The following is a 19,156-nucleotide window of genomic DNA, read 5'->3' as shown; positions in this document are numbered from 1 at the left end:
CACTGACTCGCGTAGACACATTAAAATCAATGTGTCTCTGCACATGTCAGCGTGTTTTCACGGACCGTGTGTCCGTTTGGAAAACACGGAGACATGTCAGTGTTCGTGGGAGCACACGGATCACACGGACCCATTAAAGTCAATGGGTCCGTGTAAAACACGTACCGCACACGGATGCTGTCCGTGTGCAGTCCGTGTGCCGTGCAGGAGACAGCGCTACAGTAAGCGCTGTCCCCCCAGCTTGTGGTGCTGAAGCCCCATTCATTCATTCTCTCCAGCAGCATTCGCTGGAGAGAAGGAATGAAAAGTCATTGTTTTTTTTTCTGTGTTTAAAATAAAGTTCCCGTTAATCTACCCCCTCCCACCCCCTGTGCGCCCGCCCGCTGGCATTAAAATACTTACCCGGCTCCCTCGATGCTTCCATCCTCTCAGTGTCGCAGCTCTTCCTGTGTGAGCGGTCACGCAGTGCCGCACATTACAGTGATGAATATGCGGCTCCACCTCCCATAGGGGTAACTGACTGATTCTCCAGGTCATTACGAGTTCATAGACACCAAACATGTTTACGTTACGTTTTATCTAAGTGGTAAAAAAAATTCCAAACTTTGCTAAAAAAAAAAAAATTGTTCAATATTCCATTACCCGTAGCGTCTCCATTTTTCATGATCTGGGGTCGGGTGATGGCTTATTTTTTGCGTGCCGAGCTGACGTTTTTAATGATACCATTTTGGTGCAGATACATTCTTTTGATTGCCCGTTATTACATTTTAATGCAATGTCGTGGTGACCAAAAAAACTTAATTCTGGCTTTTCGAATTTTTTTCTCGCTACGCCTTTAGCGATCAGGTTAATCCTTTTTTTGTTGATAGATCGGGCGATTCTGAATGCGGGGATACCAAATATGTGTAGGTTTGATTTTTTTTATTTTATTTTGAATGGGGCAAAAAGGGGGTGATTTAAACTTTTATATTTTTTTTATTTTTTTCATATTTTTTTAAACATTTTTTTTTACTTTTGCCATGCTTCAATAACCTCCATGGGAGGCTAGAAGCTGGCACCACTCGATCGGCTCTGCTACATAGCAGCGATCATCAGATCGCTGCTATGTAGCTGAAATGCAGGCTTGCTATGAGCGCCGACCACAGGGGGGCGCTCACAGCAGGCCGGCATCAGTAACCATAGAGGTCTCAAGGACCTCTATGGTTACCATCCTGACGCATCGCCGACCCCCCCTGTGCGGCCGGAAGCACCGGTTAAATGTCGCTGTCAGCATTTGACAGCGGCATTTAACTGGTTAATAGCGGCGGGTGAATCGCAATTTCACCCGCCGCTATTGCGGGCACATGTCAGCTGTTCAAAACAGCTGACATGTCCCGGCTTTGAGGTGGGCTCAGCGCCGGAACCCACATCAAAGCAGGGGACCCGACCTCCGCGGTAATAGTACGGCGGAGATCGGGAAGGGGTTAAAGACCTTCATTTAAAATCTGCATTTTGTGCTATCTTTGTCAAATATTTACATTTGTTTGGTGATCTGAAACATTTAAGTGTGGCAAGCATGCAAAAGAATAGGAAATCAGGAAGGGGGAAACGCTTTTTCACACAACTGTATGTAAGGTTAAATAATACAGTTTTTTTAGTGAATTTAATTAAAAATTAAAACACAATATGGGATATACATTGATACACTGCCGATTTTGCAAGTTTTCCCGATCTTGCATGAAGCCTCAGACAGAGGAAGATTGACAATCATCTTGAGTTTCATCCATATTACCCAGAGGAGCATTGCGGCTTTAAGTCTTTTCATCTCGGCATGCTTAGCATGTCGATCTCCGCAAGGAGAAATGATACTTCTTGGATAACGGTCTTGACGCCTCTCACACAGCCGAACCAAATCTCCGCTTTGCACTGACGAGGGGCAGTACCCTGAAACACAGTGTCTGCAAATTGAGATTCTGGTTTGGCTATTATCCTACGTCATGTGACAAGGCTCGTTAAAGGGTCAACATTGACTTGTAGGATTGCTACCTTCCAATAAGTGGCACTAGAGTTCCAGCTCTCTGAAGAGACAATTTGCATAATTACCATATTACCCAGAGGAGCATTGCGGCTTTAAGTCTCCTAATCTCAGCATGGTTAGCATGTCGATCTCCGCAAGGAGAAACGATACTTCTTGGATTCCATTTTCTAGTAATTGTTCCAACAATTGTTGCCTTCTCACAAAGCTGCTTGCCTATTGTAATGTAGCCCATCCTAGCCTTGTGTAGGTCTACTGTTGTCCTTAGACAGCTCTTTGGTCTTGGTCATGGTGGAGATGTTGGAGTGTGGTTGATATAACATCTGCAATTAACACAGGTAACAAGTGCAGAGTAGGAGGGCTTCTTACAGAAAAAACAATGGTGTAATGTATAATGATTAGATCTTTCTCTTTAAAGGGAACCTGTTTTGGGCTGTCACTCACGCTGGTCTGGTCATATGGGCGTGGTGACAGTGCTGTTTCTCCCCCAGATCTCCGTTGATGGCGTAGTGGTGTGCGCATGCCCAACAGGCGAATCCAGTGCGCAAGTGAAGGAAAAGAGTGCGATCTGCGCTATTCCGCGGTTTATTGGTGGGCGCGGCCATCTTTGTGAGGCCGCGCGTGCGCAGATGGTACTTCTCGGCTTCCCGGGGCTTCAGGAAAATGGCCGCGGGATGCCGCGCATGCGCAGATAGAGATCGTGGCGGCCATTTTCCTGAAGCCCCGGAAAGCCGAGAAGTACCATCTGCGCACGCGCGGCCTCACAAAGATGGCCGCGCCCACCGATAAACCGCAGAATAGCGCAGATCGCGCTCTTTTCCTTCACTTGCGCACTGGATTCGCCTGTTGGGCATGCGCACACCTCTACGCCACCAACGGAGATCTGGGGAGAAACAGCGCTGTCACTACGTCCATATGACCAGACCAGCGTGAGTGACAGCCCAAAACGGCAACTTTACAAAGGTATTTCGGCAGCATAGGTGGGGAATAAAGGCTCCAAAAATACACTAATTTAAAGCACAGCTCTGCCCCTATTTAGCGCTATTTTTATATCATCTTGAAAAAGCGGGGTGACAGGTTCCCTTTAGGAAAGTGAGGCTGGAGTTAATGTTCAGTTACAGTTCTAGCCTGAGGAGAAAATGTTATGCTGTGTGCTGGAGGAAAAGAGGAGACAAATAAACTACAATTAAAGCTTACTCTCTTAACCCCTTCACTTTTTCGCTCCCATCCTTCCCAGAGCCATAACGTTTTTATTTTTCTGTCAATATGGTCATGTGAGGGCTCATTTTTTGCGGGACGAGTTGTACTTTATTTCATTTTAATGCAATGTCGCGGCAACCAAAAAAAAGTAATTCTGGCGTTTCAATTTTTTCTCGCTACGCTGTTTAGCAATCAGGTTAATTCTTTTTTTTATATTGATTGGGCAATTCTGAACGCGGCGATACCAAATATGTGTAGGTTTGATTTTTTTATTTTATTTTGGATGGGGCGAAAGGGGGGTGATTTAAACTTTTATATTTTTTTTATTTTTTTCATATTTTTAAAAACATATTTTTTTACTTTTCCCATGCTTCAGTAGTCTCCATTGTTGTGAATTCTGCTTTTGGGCTCCCTCCTGTGGTTGTAGATGGTAATGCAGTTGTGCCTGGACTGCAGGATTGGACAGGTGTATCTGCTAATTGCAAGGCTGACTGGGGTATTTAGCTCTGCAGGACTCTTTAGTCCCTGCCAGTTACCAATGTTTCTTGTGAAGTGTTGGATCACTTTCTGGCTTCTCCTGCTCGCTGCCAATTTCAGCAAAGATAAGTGTTTGGTTTTTGTTTCTGTGGCACACTGCCTGTGTGCTTGTTTCAGTTTTATTCCTGCTCTGATTGTAGGATTCACTGGAGTTGCAGATATACGCTCCTGCATCTTTTAGTAGATGTAGGGAGTTTTTGTATATTCTGCTGTGGATGTTTTGAAGGGTTTTATACTGACCGCACAGAACTCTGTCCTATCCTGTCCTATCTAGCTAGAGTGGCCTCCTTTGCTAATCCTGTTTTTCTTCCTTTGTATGTTTTTTCCTCTCAGACTCACCGCCAATATTTGTGGGGGGCTGTCTATCCTTTGGGGATTTTCTCTGAGGCAAGATAGTATTCCTATTTCCATCTTTAGGGGTATTTAGTTCTCCGGCTGTGACGAGGTGTCTAGGTGTGTTAGGTACACTCCACGGCTACTTCTAGTTGCAGTGTTAAGTTCAGGATTGCGGTCAGTACAGTGGCCACTTTCTCCAGTGAAAGTTCTCATGCAGTTCCTAGGTCACCGGATCATAACACTTCATGGGAGGCTAGAAGCTGGCACCACTCAATCGGCTCTGCTACATAGCGCGATCATCAGGTCGCTGCTATGTAGCTGAAATGCAGGCTTGCTATGAGCGCTGACCACAGGGGGGCGCTCACAGCAGGCCGGCATCAGTAAACATAGAGGTCTCAAGGACCTCTATGGTTACCATCCTGACGCATCGCCAACCCCCGATCATGTGATGATGTACTCATTTCCAGCCGCGCAGCCGGAAGCGGTAGTTAAATGCTGCTGTCAGTGTTTGACAGCGGCATTTAACAGGTTTATAACGGCGGGTGAATCGCCATTTCACCCGTCGCTATTGCGCGCACATGTCAGCTGTACAAAACAGCTGACATGTCGCAACTTTGATGTGGGCTCACCGCCGGAGCCCACATCAAAGGGGGAGACACGACATGCACTGTACTAGTACGGTTCATGTCATGAAGGGGTTAAATTCCTTGCACCGTGTGGACATTACAACTGGCGACGAGGATGGGATTCAATCACCTGCTGCTGTGAGTACCGACCCCTGCTTTACCGCTTCACACGCCAGCGCCACTGAGAGACTCTATCATGGCTGAATACTTGCACACGTTCCCACAGTTTGATATGACTGATGTCACTAATCTCTCTCATAACTGGAGAAAATGGCTAAACCAGTTTGAGAACTTCCTGGAAGCAATGGACATAAAAGAGGAGAAAAGAAAGAGAGCCGTGTTCCTGCATTGCGCGGGCACAGGAGTCTATGACATATACAGCACATTACCGACACCAGAGACAGACACGTACAGCAACTGCTCCAAAGCTCTCACTACTTCAACCCTAAACAAAACATCAGATATGAAAGATACAAGTTCAGGATTGCTAAGCAGCTTCCAGAAGAATCCATAGACACCTATGTCACCCGGCTAAAAGAACTTGCACATGGGTGTGCATTTACTGACGTAGATGATGAAATCCTAACTCAAGTAATTGTCACCTGCTCGTCTAATACCATAAGGCGTAAAGCTCTGCAGCAGGATCTCTCTCTGCATGATTTACTCAAGATGGCCCGTGCTATAGAGATAGCAGATCATCAGGCAACTGCATTGGAGAATGGGGATAATTTGCATGTCTGTGGCTGAGAACTATGTGTTCACGACTTCTGCCACTGGCTCAGTGCAGTCTCCATGTATTACACTCACCATCTGCAACACGGATATCACCTTTACATTAGATTCAAGAGCTTCGGTGGATATCATAGACAGCAATGCTTATGAACAATTGAAAACAAAGCCAGTCTTACAGCAAGTGCATACTAAAATCTTTCCATATGGATCTAAAACACCTCTAGTTACAATGGGACAATTTGATGCTGAACTTAGCTATAAAGAAAATAGGCAGAAAACCACTTTTCACACATTACAAGGATCGGAAGGCTGTCTTCTCAGCTATCACACTGCCTTGAAGCTAGGACTCATCCAGATTGTTCATACCATAACCGACCCTGCGGACCTGGATGTACAAGCCATGGTGAACAGTTTTCCCTCCCTATTTAGTGGATTGGGAAAATTAAAGGACTCTCAAGTGCATCTTCATGTGGATGACTGTGTCCGTCCAGTAGCCCAGGCTCACAGCCGTATTCCATTTCACCTGAGAAAGAAGGTTGAAAAGGAACTCCAATTACTCATGGATGATGATGTCATTGAAACTGTTTCTGGTCCCACTCTGTGGGTTTCTCCACTTGTGGTAGTTCCAAAACCAAAGACTCCAGAGCAGGTGAGACTGTGTGTTGACATGCGCCCAACACTGCTATTCAGAGGGAAAGACATATCTCACCTACAATTGATGACATTATTCATTAAATGGAGCAACCGTTTTTTCAAAGCTCGACCTCAATAAGGGCTATCATCAATTAGAATTGAGCCCAAAATCCAGATACTTAACAACATTTTCCACCCATGTGGGTCTCAGAAGATACAAAAGATTGACTTTTGGAGTCTGCTCAGCAGCGGAAATTTTTCAAGATACGATAAGGAGCGTCATTCAACACATTCCAAATGCCTTTAATTACAGTGATGACATACTGGTTTTTGGGAAAACTCAAGCTGAACATAATCGTGCTCTATATGCTATCCTTGAATGTCTGGTCTCTGCTGGACTCAAACAAAGAAAAATGCGAATTTGATAAAAATTAATTGGAGTTCTATGGTCACATTTTCTCGGCGGAAGGAGTGCGACCTGATCCCAAGAAGGTGGAATCCATCAGAGCAGCTTCAATTCCACAGAATGCCAGTGAAGTGCGCTCTTTTCTTGGAATGGCAAGTTACTGTGCTAGATACATTCCACATTTTTCTACAATCAGCACTCTATTAAGGGAATTTACGAAACAAAATTGTGTTTTTCAATGGTCCCAAGACTGTCAGGCCTATTTTGAAACAATTAAAAACGAACTCTGCTCAACAACCACCATGGCCTATTTTGATCCAGCCCTTCGAACCGAACTGATTGTGGACGCCAGTCCCGTGGGACTTGGTGCAATTTTAGCACAATACAAGGATGACAATCAAAGTCCCCACATCATTTCTTATGCAAGTAAAAGCTTAACAAGCACTGAAAGAAAGTATTCACAACCTGAAAAAGAAAGCTTGGCAGTTGTCTGGGGATGTGAACACTTTCACTTATTTCTCTATGGAGCTCCCTTCACTATTGTCACAGATCATCAAGCCCTCCTTACAATTTTTGGAAATCCCAGAACTAAAATGCCGGCACGGATGGAACGATGAGGTCTACATCTACAGGACTATAATTACAAAATTGTTCACAAACCTGGAAAAAACAGCAATCCAGCTGATTACCTCTCAAGACATCCTACAAATGATGATTTGCCTGTGCATTCCTCCATTGAAGAATACATGCACTTTGTTGCAGCTCACGCCGTGCCAAAAGCACTTTCTGTTGATCAGTTTGTGAATACAACAACAAGTGACAAGACACTCTGTGCCTTAATACAAATTATCCAAAATAGAAGGTGGCATGAAATTCAAAAGAAAAAATTTCCTGATGATGGGATTGATCTGAAGGAGTTAAAACTATTTTCAAATGTACGTGAGGAATTATCAGTCACTGAAGACCATCTCATCCTTTGCGGTACCAAACTGGTTGTACCTAAGGCCTTACGCAACCTAGTCATACAGATAGCACACGAAGGTCATCTAGGAATTGTTGGCACAAAAAAGTTACTCAGAGAAAAAGTGTTCCCAGATATGGATAAATTGGTGGAAGAGAAGATTGGACATTGCTCCACTTGTCAATTAATTACTCCATCATCAACTCTAGAGCCATTACAAATGTCTCCGTTACCCACTGCTGTATGGGAGGAAGTGGCAGTCGACATATATGGACCATTACCAAATGGCCAATACATTCTAGTAACAATTGATGAATATTCTAGATACCCTGTCATTTCATTCATCTCTTCAACGTCTGCTAATAGTGTCATACCAGAACTGGACGACATATTCTCTGCATATGGCATTCCGAGAGTGGTCAAAACAGATAATGGACCTCCATTCAATGGACATGTGTTTGCACAGTTTTCTGAATACTTGGGGTTCAGCCACAGAAAAATCATAACTTGCTGGCCGCAAGCTAATGAAATCGTAGAACGTTTCATGCGCACCATGGGGAAACGAATCAAGGCAGCTAGTCTGGAGCACACCCCACTGAAACAGTCACTATACAACTTCATGCACAATTACCGCAACACGCCACATTCCACCACTAATGCTGCTCCATCTCATCTAATGTTCAGCAGAACTCCTCGTATACGGATCCCTGATGTGACCAGTCATCCATTACCAAATGAGACTCTTCAGTGCGATCAACGGATTTTTTTTTAACAAGCAAGCCATGAAACATTATGCAGATAGATGTCGAGGGGCACTGCCATGTGCCATCAAAAGAGGTGATATCGTTGTTGTGCATCAAAAATCAACCAACAAAACCTCAGCTGTATATAGTCCTGCAAAATATAATGTTCCTGAGAGAAAAGGCAATATGGTCACGGCTGAGCGAGACGGACACTCCACTCGAAATTCCTCACATTTTAAAATCATACCGCAGAACAATGGTAATGAACTCCCACCAGTGGAAGATTTGATACCCGACGGTGGAGAGGACCGACAGGAGGTGGCTGATCCGTTAGCTATGGGCACCCCCAATCTGTCTCTTTAAGAAAGTGAGGGAGGGAGTTGATGTTCAGTTTCGGTTTCAGTTCTAGCCTGAGGAGAAAATGTTATGCTGTGTGCTGGAGTAAAAGAGGAGACAAATAAACTACAGTTAAAGCTTACTCTCTTAAAGGGAACCTGTCACCCCGTTTTTTCAAGATGATATAAAAATAGCGCTAAATAGGGGCAGAGCTGTGCTTTAAATTAGTGTATTTTTGGAGCCTTTATTCCCCACCTATGCTGCCGAGTTCGCATCTCGGCTTTAGGAAAATGGCTGCCGTGATCTCCATTTGCGCATGCGCGGCATCCCGCGACCATTTTCCAACTTGCGAAATCGGAAGTGAATCAACTATTTTCCCCATAGTTTGAGCACCAAAGCGATGACCAATCGTATACTGACGTGGCTATATAGAGTGCAGATCTAACACAGTAAAAAGTATTAAATAAAAATGTTGGGAAAAAAGGCATTAGAGAATAATGATATACTGTATACAGGGTGGGCCATTTATATGGATACACCTGGGTGGGCCATTTATAAAGATACATCCAAAATGGCTGACTACAAAATGGCCGCCATGGTCACCATCCATCGTGAAAAGTGTTCCCCCTCCCATATACTAATGTGCCACAAACAGGAAGTTGACATCACCAACCATTCCCATTTTATTTAGGTGTATCCATATACATGGCCCACCCTGTAAATCCAAAAATACATTAAGGTGCAAGTGCTTTTGATATTTTTCTAAATTGCCATTTATTTAAATATGTAATGGAAGGAAACCAACAAAGGATTGTATAGATCAGGGGTGGGGGGCCGCGGTGACTTTTCATGCGGCCCGCTGCTCTGGACTCCACAATGATCGGGCGGCAGCCGTATCCTACCGGCTGCGGTCCTTTAACCCACAAGTGCACGCCATGCAGCGTTCATTACAGAACGCTGCCTGCCTGCACTTGAACGATGATGTCATCTGGGTGGGCGTGGTTAGCGCTGTGGTGGGCAGGGTTAGAGCCCAATGCGCTCCTGTCCTGGAAGAGGAGCTGTTGCGCTGCCAGAGAGTCCAGAGCTATCTCTGTGCAGGCATCTCTGTGCCTTCCCAGGGATCTCTGTGCCTGTCTGCTGGTGATCTGTGCCCCCGTGATCTCTGTTTCCCCCAGCTATGTACCCCCATGTGATCTTTGTGCTCCCAACTATATGCCTCCCTGGTATGTGCCCCCTGTGATCTCTGTGCCCCCGTAATCTCTGTGGCCCTAGCTTTGTGCCCCCCTGTGATCTCTGCGCCCCATAGCTATATGTCCCCCTGTGATCTCTGTGCCCCCAGCTATGTGCCCCCCTGTCATTTCTCTGCCCCCAGCTATATGCTCCCCTGTAATTTCTGTGCTTTCCAGCTATATGCCCCCTGTGATCTCTGTGCCCTCTAGCTATATGCCCCATGTGATCTAGGTGCCCCCCAGCTTTGTACCCCCTGTACTCTCTGTGCCCCAGCTAGGTTTCTCCATGTGATCTTTATGCCCCCTGTGATCTGTGCCCCCAGCTATGTGCCCCCTCTGATCTCTGCCCCCTAGCTATATGCCCCCCTGTGATCTCTCTGCCCCCCCCCCAGCTATGTGCCCCCCTGTGATCTCTCTGCCACCCAGCTATTTTCACTTCTGTGATCTCTGTGGCTCCCAGCTTTGTGCCCCCTGTGATCCCTGTGCCCCCTGCTATGTAACCCCTGTGATATTTGTGCTCCCATATGATCTCTGTGCCCCCTGTGATCTCTGTCCCCTCCAGCTATGTTCCCCTGTGTGATCTCTGTGCCCCCCAGCTATGAGTTCCCTGTGATCCCAGTCCCAGCTTCTCCTATGTGATGTATATACAGCTGTCTTAGCGTCCTCTATGTGATACAGATACAGCAGTCTCAGCATCTCCAATGTGATGTACAGTACAGACCAAAAGTTTGGACACACCTTCTCATTTAAAGATTTTTCTGTATTTTCATGACTATGAAAATTGTACATTCACACTGAAGGTATCAAAACTATGAATTAACACATGTGGAATTATATACTTAACAAAAAAGTGTGAAACAACTGAAATTATGTCTTATACTCTAGGTTCTTCATAGTAGCCAGCCTTTGCTTTGATGACTGCTTTGCACACTCTTGGCATTCTCTTGATGAGCTTCAAGAGATAGTCACTGGGAATGGTTTTCACTTCACAGGTGTGCCCTGTCAGGTTTAATAACTGGGATTTCTTGCCTTATAAATAGTGTTGGGACTATTAGTTGTGTTGTGCAGAAGTCTATTGGATACACAGCTGGTAGTCCAACTGAATAGAGTGTTAGAATTTGTATTATGGCAAGAAAAAAGCAGGTAAGTATAGAAAAATGAGTGGCCATCATTACTTTAAGAAATGAAGGTCAAGTCAGTCCGAAAAATTGAGAAAACTTTGAAAGTGTCCCCAAGTGCAGTGGCAAAAACCATCAAGCGCTACAAAGAACCTGGCTCACATGAGGACCGCCCCAGGAAAGAAAGACCAAGAGTCACCTCTGCTTCTGAGGATAAGTTTATCCGAGTCACCAGCCTCAGAAATCGCAGGTTAACAGCAGCACAAATTAGAGACCAGGTCAATGCCACTCAGAGTTCTAGCAGCAGACACATCTCTACAACAACTGTTAAGAGGAGACTTTGTGCAGCAGGCCTTCATGGTAAAATAGTTGCTAGGAAACCACTGCTAAGGACAGGCAACAGGCAGAAGAGACTTGTTTGGGCTAAAGAAAACAAGGAATGGACATTAGAGCAGTGGAAATCTGTGCTTTGGTCTGATGAGTCCAAATTTGAATTTGAGATCTTTGGTTCCAACCACCGTGTCTTTGTGCGATGCAGAAAAGGTGAACGGATGGACTCTACATGCCTGGTACCCACCATGAAGCATGGAGGATGAGGTGTGATGGTGTGGGGGTGCTTTTCTGGTGACACTGTTGGGGATTTATTCAAAATTGAAGGCATACTGAACCAGCATGGCTACCACAGCATCTTGCAGCGGCATGCTATTCCATCCGGTTTGCGTTTAGTTGGACCATCATTTATTTTTCAACAGGACAATGACCCCAAACACACCTCCAGGCTGTGTAAAGGCTATTTGACCAAGAAGGAGAGTGATGGGGTGCTACGCCAGATGACCTGGCCTCCACAGTCACCAGACCTGAACCCAATCGAGATGGTTTGGGGTGAGCTGGACCGCAGATTGAAGGCAAAAGGGCCAACAAGTGCTATGCATCTCTGGGAACTCCTTCAAGATTCTTGGAAGACCATTCCCGGTGACTACCTCTTGAAGCTCATCAAGAGAATGCCAAGAGTGTGCAAAGCAGTCATCAAAGCTAAAGGCTGCTACTTTGAAGAACCTAGAATATAAGACATAATTTCAGTTGTTTCACACAAGTATATAATTCCACATGTGTTAATTCATAGTTTTGATGTCTTCAGTGTGAATGTACAATTTTCATAGTCATGAAAATACAGAAAAATCTTTAAATGAGAAGGTGTGTCCAAACTTTTGGTCTGTTCTGTATATACAGCAGTCCCATCGTCTCCTATGTGGTGTACATACAGCTGTCTCAGCGTCTCCTATATGATGTATATGATTTACAAAACTTATTATGACAGAAAGTTGGCAGCTCTCCTGGCCGACATAAACCTGGAAAAGCAGCTGTGAGAAGGAACATGATCAGTATCACCTAACATCACAGCTGCACCAAAGAGAAGCAGCTCCAGTCGTCACATTAAGGGTGAGTTACCGTAATTAATTGTTTGACTAAATATACCGGGGTAATTTTCAAGGTGATCATTTTTGTGTGGCCCCCGAATGTTGGTAGAAATTTCCAAAGGTTCCCCACCCCTAGTATAGATCAATAAGGTCAATAAAGTGCTAATGCTTATTGTGTCAGTACTACACTGAGTTCCCACTCATGGATTAAGTGTGGAACTCAGTATTAGTATAGGGTTCTGAAAAATAAACAAAGGGTCACTAGTAGTCACAATATATATACTGTATTAGGTTCTTCGCAAGTGTACATACAATTAAGAAAGTGTCACGGCTGTGTATTTTGCCGCCACAACCGCGGCAGCCGGGTAGTTAACTAGCTGATGAGTGTGTGCTCTTTTTATGTCTATGTTAATAGATCAGCTGTTCCCAGTATCAGTGTATCTGTTGTGTGTTGGCACATGTGAGACCTGTTGAATTCTTATAATGAAAGATAACTTGTTCCCCGCTCTAGGAACACAAACATGAAACGCTTGAATGTCAAATGCCGGGGGCCGGAAGTCAATGAGATTAGCGAGCTGCGCATGCACTGTACCTGAATACAGAGGTCGCGAAAATATCACTGACTCTCACTCTAACAGAGCAACGAACAACACACTAAAGCAGGCCTTTTTTTTGGAAGCACAATAAATGACGAATAAGTATACAAATCGGAATGTGATGAAGGAAAACTAAGGAAATGATAAGGTACAAAGGTGATATGAATAGAAGGTAATTGGTGCTAAACGGAGATATGTAGGTTGTTAGCTTTATTAATATAAACCTAGGAAAAATTATTCAGCACATTAAGTGGTAAGAGGGGTTAATCAGCCATGTTTAGTAGTAAGATGATTGAACAGCTGTAGAGTGGGAGAAGTCCAGAGGATAAATACACAGCTTTCTAGAGCATTTCCGAGCGGGTAGGTCTGGAGGTGCAAGCTCTGGAGGTGCACTTTTGTGTTAATGAAAGCTGGACCTTGTGTTGATTGTTCTTGAAGTGGGCAGATTCCTGTAGCAACATAGGATTGTACCAAATGTTAGGTTTTTGTTTTCCTGTTAAGCCGGGAAGGCAGTGTTTGTTTTGCCAACCCTGCACTAGTTTTATGCTGTCTTTTTAATAAAACCAATGGGAGTTTAAGGCTATGTGCACATGTTGTGGATTCGCTGCGGATCCCCAGCAGTTTTCTATGAGTTTACAGTACCATGTAAACCTATGGAAAACAGAAACCGCTGTACCCATGCTGCTGAAAAAAAAACACGCGGAAACGCAGCGGTTTACATTCCGCAGCATGACAATTCTTTGTGCGGATTCCGCAGTGGTTTACACCTGCTCCATAATAGGAATCCGCAGGCGTAAAACCGCAGGTGGGATCCGCAGTAAATTCGCAGGTAAAACGCAGTGCCCTTTAGCTGCAGATTTCTGAAATCCGCTGCGGAAAAATCCGCATACCTCAAAAATACGTTTACACATAGCCTAAAGAGACATTGTTCCTCTGTGTACCTCAATGTGCAGCTGAGTGAATCGATCAACCACAGCTGGTGCTAGATATGTGGGCAAGATCTCTAGGAAGCAAGTGTTACTGCTATGGACAGACTGCATCTCCTGAGTGAAGGCGGAACAGCAGTCAGTGAAAATGGAGGAGCTGATCAAGCATCTGGTCCAAAGCCAAGAGCACCAGCAACAGCTGGCAGAACAGGAGACAAGTAAGCTGCTGATGCAGCAAAACTTACAACATACATACATACATACAGCATATTGAATTACTCACCGAGGCGATTGGGAGCTCCTGCCCCAATGTCAGCTGATGATTTCTCTGTCCAAAAGGTGGTGAGGGGGCCTTGCAGAAAATTACTCTGGGTGATGACATAGGGACCCTTTCAATCGTTTTTGAACGGGTCGCTGATAGGGAGAAACTCCTGCCAGAGCAGTGGCTGGAAGTCCTGATGCCATACTTAACGGCGGAGCCACAAAAGACCTACTATGATTTGGCCTTACAAGATGCCAAAGAACATGCAAAATTGAAAACAGAAATTTTGGCGCGTTTGGAGATGTCAATGTGAGGGCACAATGGGTCCACCCGCTGTGCATATATTCGTGATAAACCCCCTCGCTCCCAAATGTTTGATCTACACCAGTGCAGATGGTAGAGAGAGTTGTTATGGACATTTTTGTGCACTTCCTTAAAAACTGATGCAGATTTGAATTGCCCAAGGAGTTCCAAGGAATGCCAATGACTTTGTCTGATTGTTTGCAAGGTATCAGGGGTTGACGGGTCCTTGAGGAGGCAACCCACTCCATACTTCCCGGCAGAGATTAAAAAAGGAGTGGAGCGCCAAAAGTCCAAAGGGGCAGCGGAGGTCATGCCAAGGGCCTCATCTGGGGATGTAATTTACTGGAGATTTCACGGCCTAGTACTTATAGCTACCCATTGTCTCCTGATGAGCAAGAGAATCGATTGTAGCATGGGACACCGGTGACATTCTACTCATATCCAGCTTGCTGTGTGGACTGTCCACACGGCAAGGAGCCCCCAATTTGTCCTGCAAAAATGAATGGCCTGAAAAAGACTGGACTACTAGACTCAGTAAGTTTGACCTTCATGAAGGCCACAATCCATCTTCAATCAAGAATGTGGGTGTCTACTGAATTCACAGGGATGCTAAAGACTATCCGGTGGCCAGAGTGGTTATTGAGACAGCCTGAGGTACTGAGTCCCATGAAGTCAGCATTATTCTGGATTTATTACACCCAATTTTCATGGGCTGGGACTTTGTGTTGCTTTGAGACTTGTGGAGGAGGGGCGGAGACCTCGATTGCTCAGGTAAGAAACGGGTGGGCGCTAAAATGTTTCATCAACCCCAGAGTCTGATTTGTGTAATGGGAGAAGAGGAGAAAGTAATATCCCCAGAGGCATGCATTTGCCTTGTTTATGCGCATGTGATCAGTATTTCCAATGTTTTCCAGTAGCTTTTTGTTGACATCAGACATAACAAAAAGGGTTGTAAGGTTCGGGGTGGTGATTGGGCCCATACTTACCGAGCCTCCCTGTGTCCGTCCGTCTCCATGGGCACCGCCATCTTCCAAAATGGCGGGCGCATGCGCAGTGCGCCCGACGAATCTGCCGGCCGGCAGATTCGTTCCATGTACATTTTGATCACTGTGATAAAACCTATCACAGTGATCAAAATAAAAAAAATAGTAAATGAACCTCCCCTTTATTACCCCCATAGGTAGGGACATTAATGTAATAAAGAAAATATATTTACTTTTATTTTTCCACTAAGGTTAGGGTTAGAACTAGGATTAGGGTTAGAACTAGGGTTAGGGCTAGGGTTAGGGTAAGGCTATGTGCAGACGTATTCTGGTCCTCTGGATTTTTCCGCAGCGGATTTGATAAATCCGCAGTGCAAAACCGCTGCGGATTTATCGCAGATTTACCGCAATTTTTCTGCGGATTTCACTACGGTTTTACAACTGCGGTTTTCTATTGGGGCAGTTGTAAAACCACTGAATCCGCAGAAAGAAGTGACATGCTGCGGAATGTAAAACGCTGCGTTTCCGCATATTTTTTTTCCGCAGCATGTGCACAGCGTTTTTTGTTTCCCATTGGTTTACATTGAACTGTAAACTCATGGGAAACTGCTGCGGACCTGCAGCGTTTTCCGCGGCATGTGCACATACCTTTAGAATTAGGCTATGTGCACACGGTGCGGATTTGGCTGCGGATTCGCAGCGGATTGGCCGCTGCGGAATCGTAGCAGTTTTCCATCAAGTTTACAGTACCATGTAAACCTATGGAAAACCAAATCCGCTGTGCCCATGGTGCAGGAAATACCACGCGGAAACGCGCGTTTTACACCTGTTCCTCAATAGGAATCCGCAGGTGAAATCTGCACAAAAAACACTGGAAATCCACAGTAAATCCACAGGTAAAACGCAGTGCCTTTTACCTGCGGATTTTTCAAAAATGGTGTGGAAAAATCTCACACGAATCCGCAACGTGGGCACATAGTCTTAGGCTTGTGGTTATGGTCATGATTAGGGTAAGGGGTGTGTTTGGGTTAGGGTTAGGCTTAGGGTTAGGGTTAGGGGTGTGTTGGGGTTAGAGCTGTGGTTAGGGATGTGTTGGGGTTAGGGTTGTGATTAGGGTTGTGGCTAGAGTTGGGATTAGGGTTAGGGGTGTTTTGGGGTTAGTGTTGGAGTTAGAATTGAGGGGTTTACACTGTTTAGGCACATCAGAGGTCTCCAAGCGCAACATGGCGCCACCATTCCAGCCAATCTTGCGTTCAAAAAGTCAAATGGTGCTTTCTCCCTTCCGAGCCCCGATGTGCGCCCAAACAGAGGTTTACCCCCACATATGGGGTACCAGCATACTCAGGACAAACTGGGCAACAACTATTGGGGTCCAATTTCTCCTGTTACCCTTGTGAAAGTAAAATATTGCTTGCTAAAAATCATTTTTGAGGAAAGAAAAAATATTTTTTATTTTCACGGCTTTGCGTTGTAAACTTCCGTGAAGTACTTGGGCGTTCAAAGTGCTCACCACATATCTAGGTAAGTTCCATGGGGGGTCTAGTTTCCAAAATGGGGTCACTTGTGGGGGGTTTCTACTGTTTAGGCACATCAGGGGCTCTGCAAACGTAACATGATGCCCGCAGACCATTCCATCAAAGTCTGCATTCCAAAACGTCACTACTTCCCTTCCGAGCCCCGATGTGTGCCCAAACAGTGGTTCCCCCACACATATGGGGTATCAGCGTACTCAGGACAAACTGGTCAGCCACTTTTGGGGTCCAATTTCTCCTACTCTTGTGAAAATAAAAAATTGCGGGCTAAAAATCATTTTTGAGGAAAGAAAAATGATTTTTTATTTTCACGGCTCTGCATTATAAACTTCTGTGAAGAACTTGAGGGTTTGAAGTGGTCACCGCACATCTAGATTAATTCCATGGGAGGTCTAGTTTCTAAAATGGGGTCACTTGTGGGGGAGCTCCAATGTTTAGGCACACAGGGGCTCTCCAAACGTGACATGATGTCCACTAACGATTGAAGCTAATTATTCATTCAAAAAGTCAAATGGCGCTCTTTCCCTTCCGAGCCCTGCCGTGTGCCCAAACAGTGGTTTACCCCCACATGTGAGGTATCAGTGTACCCAGGAGAAAATGCCCAATAAATTTTGGGATCCATTTTATCCTGCTGCCCATGTGGAAATGAACAAATTGAGGCTAAAAAATTAAAAAAAAAAAAAAAAAAAAAGTACTTTTTCATTTTTACGGATTAATTTGTGAAGCACCTGGGGATTCAAAGTGCTCACTATGCATCTAGATAAGTTCCTTGGGGAGTCTAGTTTACAAAAGGGGGTCACTTGTGGGGGAGCTCCAATGTTTAGGCACACAGGGGCTCTCCAAACGCGACATGGTGTCCGCTAAAGATTGGAGCCAATTTTTCATTGAAAAAGTCAAATGGCGCTCCTTCCCTTCCGAGCCCTGTCGTGCGCCCAAACAGTGGTTCCCCCGCACATATGGGGTATCGGCGTACTCAGGACAAATTGTACAATAACTTTTGGGGTCCAGTTTCTCTTTTTACCCTTGGGAAAAAAAATTGTTGCTAAAAGATCATTTTTGTTACTAGAAAGTTAAATGTTCATTTTTTCCTTCCATGTTGCTTCTGCTGCTGTGAAGCACCTGAAGGGTTAATAAACTTCTTTAATGTGGTTTTGAGTGCCTTGAGGGGTGCAGTTTTTAGAATGGTGTCACTTTTGGGTATTTTCAGCCATATAGACCCCTCAAACTGACTTCAAATGTGAGGCGGTTCCTAAAAAAATGGTTTTGTAAATTTCGTTGTAAAAATGAGAAATTGCTGGTCAAATTTTAACCCTTATAACTTCCTAGCAAAAAAAAAATTTTGTTTCCAAAATTGTGCTGATGTAAAGTAGACATGTGGGTAATATAAACATAAGGATGAATGACCTCGGGGAGATCAAAACATCCAACACCGCGGAGACACCATCACGTGTTTCTCAACGCAGTGATCCAGAACACTGCTCCCATCCCTTATGGGAAATATGCAAATGCATGTAGAAAAGTTAAGGCTTTTCCACAGACATATGGGTAATGTTATTTATTAACTATTTTGTGTCACTCTCTAGTTTAACAGAATAAAAATTCAAAATTTGAAAATGGCAAAATTTTTTACATTTTAGCAAAATTTCCATTTTTTTCACAAATAAATGCAAAAATTATCGACCTAAATTTATGACTAACGTGAAGCCCAATATGTCACGAAAAAACTGTCTCAGAACCACAAGGATCTGTTTAACCCCTTCCCGACCTTTGACGCATACGCTGCGTCATGAAAGTCGGTGCCATTCCGACCCATGACGCAGCATATGCGTCATGGAATGATCGCGTCCCTGCAGATCGGGTGAAAGGGTTAACTCCCATTTCACCCGATCTGCAGGGACAGGGGGAGTGGTAGTTTAGCCCAGGGGGGGTGGCTTCACCCCCTCGTGGCTACGATCGCTCTGATTGGCTGTTGAAAGTGAAACTGCCAATCAGAGCGATTTGTAATATTTCACCTAAAAAAATGGTGAAATATTACAATCCAGCCATGGCCGATGCTGCAATATCATCGGCCATGGCTGGACACACTAATGTGCACCCACCCCACTCCTCCGATCGCCCCCCCAGCCCCCCGATCTGTGGTCCGCTCTCCTCGGTCCTGTGCTCCGCTCCCCCGTCCTCCTGCCCGCTCCCCCCGTGCTCCAATCACACCCCCCGTGCTCTAATCAAACCCCCCCGCACTCCGATCACCCCCCCCGCACAGCGATC

Source organism: Ranitomeya imitator, chromosome 5 (assembly GCF_032444005.1).
Source record: "Ranitomeya imitator isolate aRanImi1 chromosome 5, aRanImi1.pri, whole genome shotgun sequence".
In the NCBI taxonomy this organism is placed as follows: domain Eukaryota; kingdom Metazoa; phylum Chordata; class Amphibia; order Anura; family Dendrobatidae; genus Ranitomeya; species Ranitomeya imitator.
This window is presented reverse-complemented; position numbering follows the sequence as displayed.